Here is a 13,929-nt window from a genome sequence, read left to right as displayed (position 1 = left end):
ACCCAATGTTTCTTCAGGATTCTTCATTTCCATTCTTTCTTTGGTCACTCCATTCATCATCTCTTTTTTGAGTATTGTAATTATAGGCTAACTATTTACTTATCTAAACTTACTCTTCTCCAACTTACACTTTATACTATCCCCAGAATTACCTTTATAAAACATTAAGGTACTCAAAAATTTTCAGTGGCTCCTGGGAACCCACAGAACACAGTTTAACTTTTTTGCATGGCCTTCTAGAATTAGAAGCCAACTTTATTTACTAGCTTCTTTCCCTACACCATCTCTCCCGTGCACACTAAGATGTGATCTCAACAAGCACTTGCAATACCTCTGGTGTTCTCTTACTTGTTTCTCATGCTGTTTTTCTCAACCTGGAGTGCCCTTCTCTCCCAGTGACAACAAAATCCTTCTCATCTTTCAAGCCCAGTTTATTAGCCAAATTCCCTCCCCAGCCCAAGGTATGATGAATAATTTTATTATAGTATTTATTTAATTTGGCACTATGCAAGAATTAATTATTTCCATGTTACTCTTCTTCCTACAATATATTTTCCTTAAGATCTGGGTCTTTGATTTTTTGAGACCCCCAGAATGCTTGGCACAAGATTTTGTATGTTGTTCTTACATCTGCAAAAAGTATATTGTAGATTTGTTTTTAATTATCTTACTCAAGATCCTTATTGTTAAAGTTAATTTGCCAAGGTTATACCATTATCAATAGTAAAACTAGGCTCCGAAAACATGTTTCTTTATTCTTGTTCAGTTTATTTTCCTCTCTCATAATACTTTTCATCAATTTAAGGAGATAAACTATAATCATTTCCTCTAATACACTTTCTCTTTTGTATCTTCTTAATTATGACAGAAGATTTTAAAAAAAATAACAGCAATAGACAGCCCTTTAAAATTTCCAACTAATCTATCTGATGTTCACTTTGTTGAGGGCTACCTAAGTTTTTTAATAAAATATATATGACTAAAGTAGCAAATTAATGCATGGAATGATTTGTTCTGTCCTTCTCTTGTTAAGGTTTTTTATATCCTTTAATATTTCAAAGGTTTTATAAATCATTTATCAGCTAATCTTTGCAATATCCCTGCTGAGACAGTCAATTAGCTGAAGAAGTACTGCTGGTTGGCAAGTGACAAGTAATAAGACTTGCATATTACAGATGAAGAAACTAAAGCAGAGAGAGGTTAATCGACTTGACCATGTCTTACACAGTAAGTGGTAGTGCTGATGTCAGAATGGGGACCTGGGGTTATTCACATCAAAATCACAAAATAACAAAAAAAACTTAAGAGCCTGGGGCTGGTGCTGTTCTTTATTATATAATGCTTTCTAAAGCTTTTTTTTTTTTTTTTAATCTCCTTTTCAGGCTCTGTATGAGTCCAAGGAGGAAAGATATTTTTAAAATCTTTACCTTCTCATTAAACTAAGATTATTTTTCCTACATCAAATAAATACTTAGCTTTTGAAAGGATGTTAGAACATTGACACATATCTGCTCCAAATAACTCATTAACTTTTCCATCTTTAAAATCAAAATGAAAAGTCAAATCAAGCTCAGTAGTAGTATTTTCTGGTCTGTTCCAAGTTGTAACAATGATCATAATAATGAAACAGCTATTATTAGTGCTTCTTTCAATAATAGTAACAAAAATATTAAGTATTTGCCAGATACAATAAGTTTATGTTAATTATGTAATTTAAATTTATGAACACATCTATCAAATAGGTATTCTCACTATCTTAGTATTAAAGATAAAATAATAAAGGTTTAGAAACATTGTCACGAAACTGATAGGTGATTTAACCACTTATAAAACCAGTTGCCACATTCCAACATTCATTTTGGAGCATATTAAGCTTCATTTTTTGTTGACAGTTTGCATCAATATTTCTTTTTAAGCACGTAAGCAGTTCACATGCTGTGTTGAGACATTACTGTTTAAGGTGATATTAAATTGACATCCCAAAAGAATTTGGCTTTTTAATGTTATCATCTGATACACATCATATTAATTGAAACTGCTATTTCTTCCTTGATTTCTGTATTTCTATATTTTTTTTTCTACAAACACTGTGCATTCCAACATATCTGGTTTACTCATCCATGTAATGGTCTCCATCTTCAGACATCTTCCTGTCTGTGCTGTTCAGCCTTGTGACTGTAAAAGCACACTCATTAGGGACTAGGAATTTGACAAAGACTTAGAAAATTGTTTGACACCTGAAAAAATGGTTCCAAAATATGAAAAAAAATTGCAAAACTGAGACAAAAACTTGTTTATATTTTCAACATCAGCATTAGTACCAGTCACCAGCTGCAATGTTACTCAGCTTCCATAGAGTTAGTTATCTGTAAATTATATTGAATTTGTGATTTGGGTACATTTTAATGCATTTGATAAGATTTAGGTTGAAGCTTCCAAAAGTGCAATTGCCTAGTACTGAGGAAGGTTTACAAATGGCCCTGCTCACAATGAACTAGAAGTGACTTCAACAGGAGGCTGAGACAGTGATGCTGGGCTTGGAGAGTGACAGAGCAGGCCTACATTGGAGAGTTTCTGGTATAGGAGAGCCAGGAATTTGTGACTTACTGAGTGGGGAGCATGAAGGCAGAGGACCCTGACATGAGAATTCTGTGATTGCGTCTAGATTTCTAACTTGAATGAATGACAGGATGGTACTCTTTGGCGAATGCTTAAGGGAAGGCAACAGCAGCAAATGTCTAAGAATGGAATTTTAACGCCTCACAATGCTGCATTTAAAGTAAATTTGGCATTCTTTTCTTTTCTGAATGAATGAACATACATTAATTAAAAACACCTACATTTATACACATGCTATTATCTGCTCTTCTGCAATCATGTATTTTCTGCATAGTATCTAAATATCTATTCCAGTTGAAGTAGTGCTTAAACACTTCAATATGCCTCTTTTCAGCCAAAAAAGAAAAACTTTCTATGACTATGTTTCAACATATTTTAAATATATGTATAATCATTGCCAATTTATCTGCTTTGCAGATACTAGTTTCCTATACAGTACTGAATATTTCCCTTTATTGAAAATGTCATTTCTAAGTATTATAATTGATAGTTTTCATTTTTATTATGTCTGAATATGAGAATTATTAATTACTCTCTTTATTAGTGGAACAATCTTCAGCACAATGTTTAATAATCTTTTTTACCTTCGTTATATGTTATTTTAACGATTTTCCATACATATATTTTAAGTGGGACTTTCAGATTTTTCAGGCTTTTTCAAGCCAGTGGGATGGGCTCCACAGAGAAAAGGAAATACTGAAGAATAGCAATATGAATTAGACAAATTTATGTAATTGAGAAAGAAATAATCTATCCATTGAGAAATATATATTAGTATTTACATAATATATAATGGATATATAAATCAATACTTTCAAAATGAGATAATCCACTGAACAAAATATCTTAAAATATGAATTAAAAGATGTGGTAAAATCACTATATGAATAAAATAAGACAATTTTTATGAGCTGGGAAGATAATTAATAAGTGCACTTTTCTCCAGGAGACAAGTTGTTATCTGGAAAATCTCATGACATTTTGTAGATTATCAAATTCCCTTTACTATCAATCTTGAGCATTTCTTCTACCAACTCTATTATCAGTATTGGAAAGTACCATTATGATTCTATTTCATTATCAGGAACATTCAAAAAACTATTTAACTTGCTAAACATTGGTTTTAACAAGTGAAAAACATCTCATCTGATGAAGATCTTACAGTGAACTGAGAAATTAAAAGATCTCAAAGTAGAGAAATTTCACTGGGAGCAGTATAAACTACTTGAGGGTGGAGAGTTCCTATTTTTCTTCTTTGCCCTCCAAATTTTGGAACAGTGTTATATACGTGGAGTAGGATCCTAAGGAGATACTTAACAAATGAAAATTATTGAATTCATTACCTTGTGGTACAAATTAGGATTTCTTTCACACTGACATAACTAGAAGATTTTAATTTTAGCATTATGAACTACTAAGGTCTTTATCTAATGCTGAAGTTTGTGTCAACCAGACTTATCTGAGTGATAATTAGAAGACTTCATGCTTATTCTATCTTACAGGATTTCATTTTTGCATATCACTTCATTAATTCACACTTTTGATATTTTTATAGCACAACCAAAGACTATAAAAACACATAGAGCAAGCACTTGCCAAAGAACTCTAAATAAAACAGGTCTCAGATATGAAATTTTTAGACCCATGCTTGGTTATACTTCCATCTAAGTGCTTTATCTAAAGAGATACCTCCCAGGGTGACTTTTAAACTTACCAACGGCTGGCCCCACTATCCTGTCTGATTTTTGTCTAGATGGTAATAATTTTTTGATCAAGAACTTTATCTTACTCGTTGCAGAGGCAACACACTAGTTGATAGCAAATGTGCACACACACACATACACACAATTCTTAGTGCTTTTAAAAATTGTGGGGCAGAATTTATCATAACTATTGAGCTTAAATGCCATTTACCAACTTATTAAAGTGCAATCAAGAAGGGAAATAAGTTAAAGACAAGACTTTTGCTTTTTAATTTATTTTAAAAAGTTTTGTAGAAACTTTTAGGAAATTAAAACAAAATGGTGGTACACAAAAATCTTTTTGCTTTGTTTACTCCCTCATCTGTGGCAATGCAAACAACAGAAGTTAACCTGGTATTTAAATTAAGGAATTGTATCGTATTAAGTTTAGCCAAACATTGTCTAACTTGCCATTATATTTTTTTCAAACTAATAAAATTTCTATTCTTTTCCTCTCTTTCCCTATCTCCCTTTAAAGTATGTCAACCCTAACCCACCCCCACACCGTGTTGCCTCTGACACTTATCTCCTCTACTAGAGGTGTTTCCGTACTTACTGCTATGCAGTAGTTCGACAATAAAAGATAATAAATACAGGCAGAGGTGTTTCAAGAAGGAAGGAAAATGCCCTTATGCATTTTTAACATAGAAATGACATTTTTCAAAAATGAGTTACAAAACAGCAAAATTTTTGAAAAATAGTTTTAGCTAAAATTTGCAGATAATGTTATCACTCCTCTTAAGAAAACAAGAGGAATAAGGTACAGAAGGAATGTGGTGTTAACAGCAGTGAAAAATAAGCAGTGAAAAATATGCTGCCTTTAACGGGTTTAGAAGACAGAGGTTTGCGTGCCGTCATTATTACTTGTTTGGCATCTGATGCTGGGCAAAATGTTTAATTTCATTGGGTTTAAGTTTACATGCCTCTAAAATGTGGGTTCCCAGGCTAAATCTTTTCTAGGTCTAAAAGTCACTAACTTTTATTATGACTGTGTACTCTTTATAAAAAGGCCACATTTCACAAAACATAGCATTCTTGTAAAACACCTTTAGAGAAAGGGGAAGCTATATTTAGAAATTCCACTCAGTGTCCAGGGGTGTTCTCAAGTCTTAACTGCTATTTATAACCAGGTGTAGGTCTGTAGGACAACACACTTGCTTTAACTAATAACTGCCCAGTTTTCTTGGAGTTAAAGATAAGGTTTTCACTATTCTAAGTGTTGGCCTAAGAAATTATTGAAAACAAGAATTGTTTTAATTTACTTACTGAATTGACCAGTTGATACATGGCCTGCCATGAAATGTGATTGAAAAGGTTGCATTTAAGTTTGGATATAAAGTCTTCATCTTTCTGTTTCATCATAAACCTCTTACAGGATAAACATGTGCAACCATTTTGAGTTTCTGAGTGTGAGTGTTCCTTAGTTTTTTTCCTTATAAATTTTGTACTGACTTACTCCAATTTGAATGCAGGTAGAAATTTATAAATTTCTCCAAGAACTTATTTTTATTCTTATGAATCTTACTGATTTTATTTTAATACAGATGAATTTACCAAGTTCATAGACATTTGATGGAATGAAAAACAAAAGCATAATTAGGAAAAAACAAACAAACAAAACCCCTCAAGTGCAAAATAAGATGTTATGGTGTTCGTAGCAGAAATTAGCACAAATAGACTGAGAAGCTAACTACTGTTGGCTACCATTGTAAACTGGGGTTTTTAACTGCCAGTTGCCAGGAAAAGGAAGATTACCTGACTCAGGAATCTTTTCTTTTTTCTTTATATATATATATTTTTAACAATCTTGAAAATTACAGAAAATTTGAAATGACAATAAAAATAATTTATTTCCCAAACCATCTGAGAGTAAGTTGCCAACACAATGCAAAGTCTCCCCCCGATTCTCTAGTAGTCCTTATAAACATATACCCAAGTATAATAATAAAAATCAGGAAATTAACACCGGTACATAACTTCAGTGCTATCTAATCCTCAGATCCCCTTCAAGTTTGTCAATTCTCCCAGTCATGTCCTACATAATAAAAGGTTCAGCCCAGAATCGCATATTGCATTTAGTTGTCCTGTCTATTTAGTTTTTTAATCTGAAAATTTTTTGCAGACTACCCTTGAATTTCATGAACTTGAAAAATTTAAAGATTACAGACCAGTTATTTTGTAGGATTTAGCTGTCTGTATTTGTCTCATGATTAGATTCAGGGTATGTGTAGTTGGCAGGAATAATGCAATATTGAACCTCTGTTCTCACTCCTCCTATCAAACAATTTTTGTAAACTTTTAACTTGTAACCTTACTGGAATAATATTTTACTCATTTGATTAAGGGGTATTGTCCAATCTTCTCCACTGTAAAGTTATTTTTTCTCCTTCATTATTAAAAATTTTTACAGTAGGGCAGTTTGTAATTATTTAAATGTCCTGTTTCTTATAAAACTTATCATTTATTCAATTAAATTATTGATTTCAGTATGAACTCACAGACTCCTATTTTAGTCAATGGACTATAATCAGTTTCTACCATTATTTATTTTGAGGCTTAGATTGTCCAAGATTTGACCAGTGGAAACCCCTTCAATCTGGCTGATATGTCCTTTGATATTTACCCATTATTCTTTGATACCTCCCTGACTTCTTGAAAGAATCACATGTTCTAGGATTACCTTATACTTTCCCTACAGTAGCTCTGGAATCAGCCACTTCTTCATCAAAGAGCTCTAGTTCCTTCAATTGAAGAATTGTATTTAGAAACCAAGATATGGACACTACGTGTGTTCATTGCTATTAGGAAGTAGCAGTCCCAGGTACTCTCAATAGGCAGAGCTATGGGATTTATGTATATGTATATGTATATGTATATGTATATGTATATGTATATGTATATGTATATGTATATACACACACACATATGAAAACACATATTCATCTATATTTATATACTCATACTAACATAAACATTATGTCTCTGTTTCTATAATGTCTATATATTAAAAATCATGAGTTCACATTAATATCCTCCATTCCCTTTCAACACCAAAGAGTTCATTCTAGTTTTGCCCATGTTATATTTTAACTTCCTCCCTAGATCCTGGAAAACGCTGATTACCATATCCTTACTTATTTGATCAGTCTTCCTGTATTTAATCAAATACTTGTAGCTGCCACCCTCCCATCCCATACATTTTCTCTATCCAGCACAGGATATGACTATCTGTACAGAGTGGTTGCTGTGGCCACTTCCTCATGTGGATGCCCTTTTCACACCAATAAGACTTTGACAGCCCACCCTAGGCTCCCCTATATAGACATCCTCTCCCCTTTCTTAGGCTCTGCAGCCCAATGCCAAGCCATTGTGGTTCCCTGCATGCCCACCTTCCCTATGACAACAAAGGTTATTTACCTCACCTAATGGACTAAATTGTTCAAGAAAGGAAGGGACAAGAAAGGGGATGAGGAAAGAGAGGTGGGAAGGGATGAACAGATAAACAGGTATCTTTTTTTTCTAAATAATATTTGAAAAGGTCCCTCATTTTGAAAGTTATAAAGATTTTATGAAGTATAAGCTGAAGAACTGAACTTAGACTACATCTATTTACATATCTATATGCCCTATATCTATGACACATGTACACATAATTTTACAGCAACAGAATATATGTAATGAAATTTATGATGCTTATCTATTTATTTTAATATCCAGAAACTTAAAAAAAAAATGTAGTGCCATTTGGCTGTCAGCTATCAGTCCATTTATGTGAATAGATTTGTAAAACTACTAGCCAAGAGTGCTTGGGATAGCATCCATGCTGGTCCTAATTGGACCCTTTTCCCCTTTTGTCACTTAGGTTTGAAGCCATCTATTGTTCCTTGGTTGCATCTCATTAGTGAGTTGCATGATGATTGGTAATCATATCTGGTCTCCTTGTATCTGAGCAAATACACCAGCCTGGTATCTCTCAAAGGGCTGTCTGCAAACCATTTGCAACAGAATCAACTGTGGTACTTATTAAAATTCAGGTCCATGGGCCCTGCCCTGATTACCTACTCAGAACCTCTGTAAGAGATAATGGGTATTTGGAAAACACCTCAGCTGATTCTCATGCGTTAAATATTGAAACCATGGTGTAGCTCACATGTCTACAAGTCCTCAAAGTTCAACGTTTAAAACACGTAGATCGCACCAAATACAATTCTTTTGTTTTAGCTTTATCAATTTATATTTGTTATTTAACTAACTTGGAAAGTATGAATAGTCTCAGAAGTAAAATGTATCTATCTTTTGCAAAATGTCTTCTACCAAATGTTTCTACAAAATGAAATGTAAATGACTTCTAAGATCTCATTTGGAGGAATCTTACAGATTTTTTAAATCTTTCAGGTTTTAGGGAATAGCAAGTGCAAAGGCTCTGGGATGTTGGGAAAGCCTTTGTGGAAGAAAATCTGGATGTGAGTGTGTAAGAGAATAGTGTGTTTCAAAAGTAAGGCAGGAGAAACTTTGAATAAGAGGATGTAGGACACGTAAAAGAGTTTAATTTTTATTCTCAGAGTGATGAGAATAGGTTTTGAGAAATAATATGATCTGATTTATGTGTTTTCTAGATTATTCTGGTTATTGTACTGGTTATAGACTGTAAGGACCAGGGCAAGAGAGGAAGCAGGGAGGTTGTGGAAGGGGCTGCCTATTGCATTAGATGAGGCAAACAATGTTGGCTTGGAGTAAGGTGAATAGCAAGAGGTAGATGGATTCAGAATGTATTTTCAAGTTACAGCTAGCAAGAATTTCTGATGGACTGGATGTAGGAATTTTAGGAAAGTAGACTTTAAGGATGAATCCAACATTTTTGACCTGAACATCTGGATGAGTTATGGAGTCAGGAAAAACTAGAGTGCAAGGGTGGATCAAAGCAAAGTACTTTCTTCTATTTGCTGAGTCTGAAATGTCTATTATGCATAGAGTGGAGATATTTAGTGGGAAATTGGAATTAGGAGTCTGGGTGAGTGGTTAGGATAAGAAGTATGAATTTGAAAGTCGGAGTCATCTGCCCGTTAAAGTAATGGGACTAGATTAAAACTCATGAGTAGTTAGGATTGACGGAGAGTGAAGAGAGCCAGGAATGAACATTAGGGCATTCTAACAGATGTTGAGGAATGGGAGGCATCACCAAAGTATGCTGACAAGGAATTGCAAGTGAGGAAGGGAGAAATCTGAGTAGAATAATGGTGTCCTGATAGCCAATGAAACAAAACATTAATGCTGGAAATTATGAAGCTCATTTTCCAAAGGTTCCTGAATAAATGATAATTTGAAACTTGATATTTTAAAAAGAGCTTTAGCAAACAGAAAAGGGAATAATTTTCTATCATGAGTGATTGATTTCAATAACATGGGGAACAGAAAAGTTGTGAAAAGGGAATCAACAATTTAGGTACAGCACAATTTGCAATAAAAGTATTCAGTTAAAAAACAAGTACACAATATTTAGAGATATATTTTGTCTTTGTGTTAATTTCAGCTACAGTATGCTGTATGTGAAGGATTACAGCTTAATACCAGATCAGGGAAAAAGGTGAAATACTTGAATGATTTATAGATTTTTTAATAGATTTCAAAACCTCTATAGGTTTTTGAGTATTATAATATTTTAAACATAATTTTCTAAATAAATAGAAATTAAATTTCCACATGGATAAATATGAGATTTTAGGAGAAAATAATAAAAACTGCATTTATAAGGTCGTGACACTAGCTAAATGAAATAAAGACAACTATCATGGGAATAGTATATAATTTTGAAGGTGAATTTTGAATATGAAGACTGATACAGATTGACATCCAATTACAATAAAGACCAGATAAGGTAGGGTAATAAGGGCTTCTTCTTCCAATCACAGCTTATAGGAAGAAGAGAACAATGTCCAGCATAGTATCCATTAGCCTCATATGGCTATTGAATACTTGAAATGTTGGCTAATTTGACTAAGGAACTGAAATTTTAATTTTACTGATTTTAATTTACATTAAAGTTTTTTAAAAAACAGGTGACTAATGGCTATAGTATGGGACAGCACTAAAAACATTTCCATTACCACAGAAAGTTCTATTGGCCAGAGCTGACCCATAAATTTAAAAAAATTACATTTATTCCTCTTTGCTAGGAAAATTCTCTCTTATTAGTAAGCAATCTTAGCAAGGTGGTTAGAGAGAGGTTCAGGATGCAAATACCTATTGTATTTCTATAGAACAGCAACAAAGAGAGAGCTTAAAAGTCATTTAAAATAGAAAAGAGAAGTTACCTAGGAATAAATCTAAATAATGATGTGCAGAACATTTATGGAGAAAATAACACAACGTTATTGAAAGAAATTAAATAAGTCTTGAGTAAATGGAGAGATACATTTTGTTTATGGATAGAAAGATTCATCATAATGATGTATATTTCCCCAACTTTATTTATATGTTCAATATAATTATGAAACAAAAAATACTTAACAGAGATCCTGCAGAATGGTTAATTCTGAAATTTATATGAATGCTCAAATAGACTAGATGAGATATACCTAAAAAAATCCATTCATTCTGAAATGGCCTTGGAAAACTTAATTATTCTAAGGAAACAAAGAAATTGGATAATACACACAAATCAATTCTAGATGCATTAATGGCTTTGAATACAGAACAAAGACACATAGAACTCTTAGAAGAAAATTTGCTCTTTCTATATAGCTTAAGCTAAGAAAGGACATTTTAATAAGAAAAAAAGCACTAACTTAAAAGATAAATTTTATTTCATTAATATTAAGAGCTTCTATTTATCACAAGACAACACTAAAAAAGTTAGAAGACAAATCATAGCTTATCTGTGACTAAATATAAATGCAACTACATATGGTTGACAAAGAATTATAAGCTTGTATTTAAAGAAAAATAAGAAAATAGTAAGAAAAAGATAAACAATAAAGAAATGGACAAATGATGTTCTCTGGAATTTCACAGAATAGGAAACATAGGTAACTATTAGGTAAGTGAAAGGATTCTCAACATATCAGTAATTAGGGAAACACAAATTAAAACTGTTACGGACTGGATTGTGTTCCCTAAAAGTCATATGTTGATGCCCCATCTACCAACGCGGCTGTTTGGAGATAGGGCATTTAAAAACATAATTATGGTTAAATGAGGTCCTAATGGTGGGGCCCTAATCTAGTATGACGTGTCCTTGTAAGAAGAGGAAGAGACCCCAGAGCTGTATACACACAGAGAAAAGGCCCTGTGAGAACCATAGCAAGAAGGCAGTGGTTACTGCAAGTCAAGGAGAGAGGCCTCAGGAGGAACCAAACCTGCCAACACCTTGATCCTAGACTTCTAGCCTCCAGAACTGTGGGAAGATAAATTTCTCTTTTTTAAGCCACTGAGTCTGTAGATATTTTGTTAGGGCAACCAGAGCAGGCTAAAGTAAAGACCAAAACAGAATTTATACTGACTAGATAGGCCATTCTAACTGGTAAGGCTACAGAACAAAAGGACTGAAAATTGATTCCATGACTTGGGAAAACATTTTGGCATTATCTTTTAAAGTTGGATATTTGAATTCACTCTTAGTATGTCTTCTCTTATGTTAAAATAAATCTTGCGGAAGTGTACCAGGCAACATTAAAATAAATGTTCATGGAAATACTGGTTATAATAGATCCAAAACAATCCAAATATCGTCAATGCAATAAGAAACACATTTTCTATATTTATACAATGAAATATTATACAGTAATGAAAATGAATGAACACTAGTTAAAGCAAATGGATGAACCTTAGAAACATAATGTTGAGTTAAAAGAGCAAGCCCAGAAGAGTAAAGTATGGTATCAATTTTATAAATCTCAATAATAAGTAAAATCACATAAAAATTAAGTGAATGTTGAACATAAAGCCAAGGTCAGAGTGATTTTTTTTGCTGAAACCAGGAAGGTGGGATCAGGGTAGAGTACAGAGAGAAGATTCAGCAGTTTTGATTCTAGTTCTTAGTTTTGGTGGTGTGTTTGCAGGAGTTTATTTTATTATTTCTCATAAATTACATACATTTGAATATATTCTTTTGTATATTATCTAATAATATTTTAAAAATCGAAGTCCAGTAGTTACCAAAGATAACCCCTAGACCTTAATTATAAAGAAGAGAGTCCACTTTGAAACAACATACATATTTACTCATAAATCTTCTGTAATTGGAAACTGCAGCAATGAATTTCTTCCCCATTCATGTGAGGACTTTATGTTTCATAATGAAGCTTTCTACTTTGGGACAATTTTCCATCTTTATTTAAGTGGTACAAGTCCTTTGGCTGCCTAGAAATTTTAAAAACAACTGATAGCAACATTCCTGCCCCTAAGAGAAAACAGGAAGAGGATGCAGCAGGGGAGGCAATGTCGTACATTATGGATAAATACATACAAAGACAATATGGGTACAAAGCTATTTCTCCATCTAGCAACTCTGAATTTTATCAACAAGTACCTATACATGTCAAACACTAAAAAATATAATTCATCAAGTATAAGTAGATTTCCTGTTATTTTGCGATGAGTTCCAGGGTAATTTTAGATTATTACTTCATATCTGAGAGAGTTTATGTATGTGCCTTTGTGTGTGTGTTTGGTTTTGTGGAAGCTTCATTATGCTAAATTTTACATTTCTTTCTTGAGTTAAATGGCTTTTATTCTCCCTTGGGAATGCAGAAGAGAGTGATAGTAGATTACTACCTACCTGTGGAAAAGTGTAAATAGCAATTTTAACAGCTAGTGATTCTGAAATTGCTCTTAACTTTGTCATTATAAAAATGCTCCCCAAAATCATGTTTTGCATGTCAGGGGATTTTCTATCCATATTCAAGTCATTTACAGGGACAAAGAATGTTGCCTTCCATATCAGAAAACAAAGGATGTTGTGGCCATCAAGCCATCAGCCACTGCAGATGCCCCATCCCAACCCTCCTGGCATTACACCCTCAGGGGGATTCAGGATGGAGAAAACAGGATACTGGCCCTAAATAGTGAAGATGCATATTAAAGAAATGATTTCAATGAGCCCAGACTCTTGCATCTTCTCATACATAGAAGAATGCTAATTTCATTAACTTGATATGTCTGGTTTCTTTAATTAACAGTAATGGTTTGATGTTCTGACTATCTGGTTTTTGTTGCAAAAACTCCTATAAATACTGGCTCCTCCTTTACCTCTTCAGAACAGTCCCTCAGAGCTCTCTGAGAGGCTGTATCCCAGCTTATGTCCTCAGTACGTCCCCTGAATAAAACATAGTTCTCAACTTTTAGGTTGTGTATTTTTTTTCAGTTGACATTTAATAGTATGTCTTATGTAGCTACTATGCCTAAATGTAATGGGATGAGCTGTAAATGATTAAAACTAGATAAATTCTGTCAGTTCTATCAGTAGTTGGGATCCAGACTTTCATCTCGTGGATACGTCTGCCATAGACCTTGGCAAATATGGGGTCTGTGTTGGTCTTAAAATTATCCTTAGACTCATTCATTCTTTCAG

General features: G+C 33.3%; 1 protein-coding gene across 1 annotated transcript in view; it reads right to left on the bottom strand.

Annotated features, from left to right (window-relative positions):
- Positions 1-13,929, bottom strand: part of PKIA (cAMP-dependent protein kinase inhibitor alpha) — a 91,080-nt gene that overhangs the window by 17,420 nt on the left and 59,731 nt on the right. The gene's annotated exons all lie outside the window — the stretch shown is intronic.

This window comes from Camelus dromedarius, chromosome 30, assembly GCF_036321535.1.
Source record: "Camelus dromedarius isolate mCamDro1 chromosome 30, mCamDro1.pat, whole genome shotgun sequence".
Taxonomy (NCBI): Eukaryota; Metazoa; Chordata; class Mammalia; order Artiodactyla; family Camelidae; genus Camelus; species Camelus dromedarius.
The sequence above is the reverse complement of the archived record's forward strand: the minus strand, read 5'-3'. Positions and strand labels throughout refer to the sequence as shown.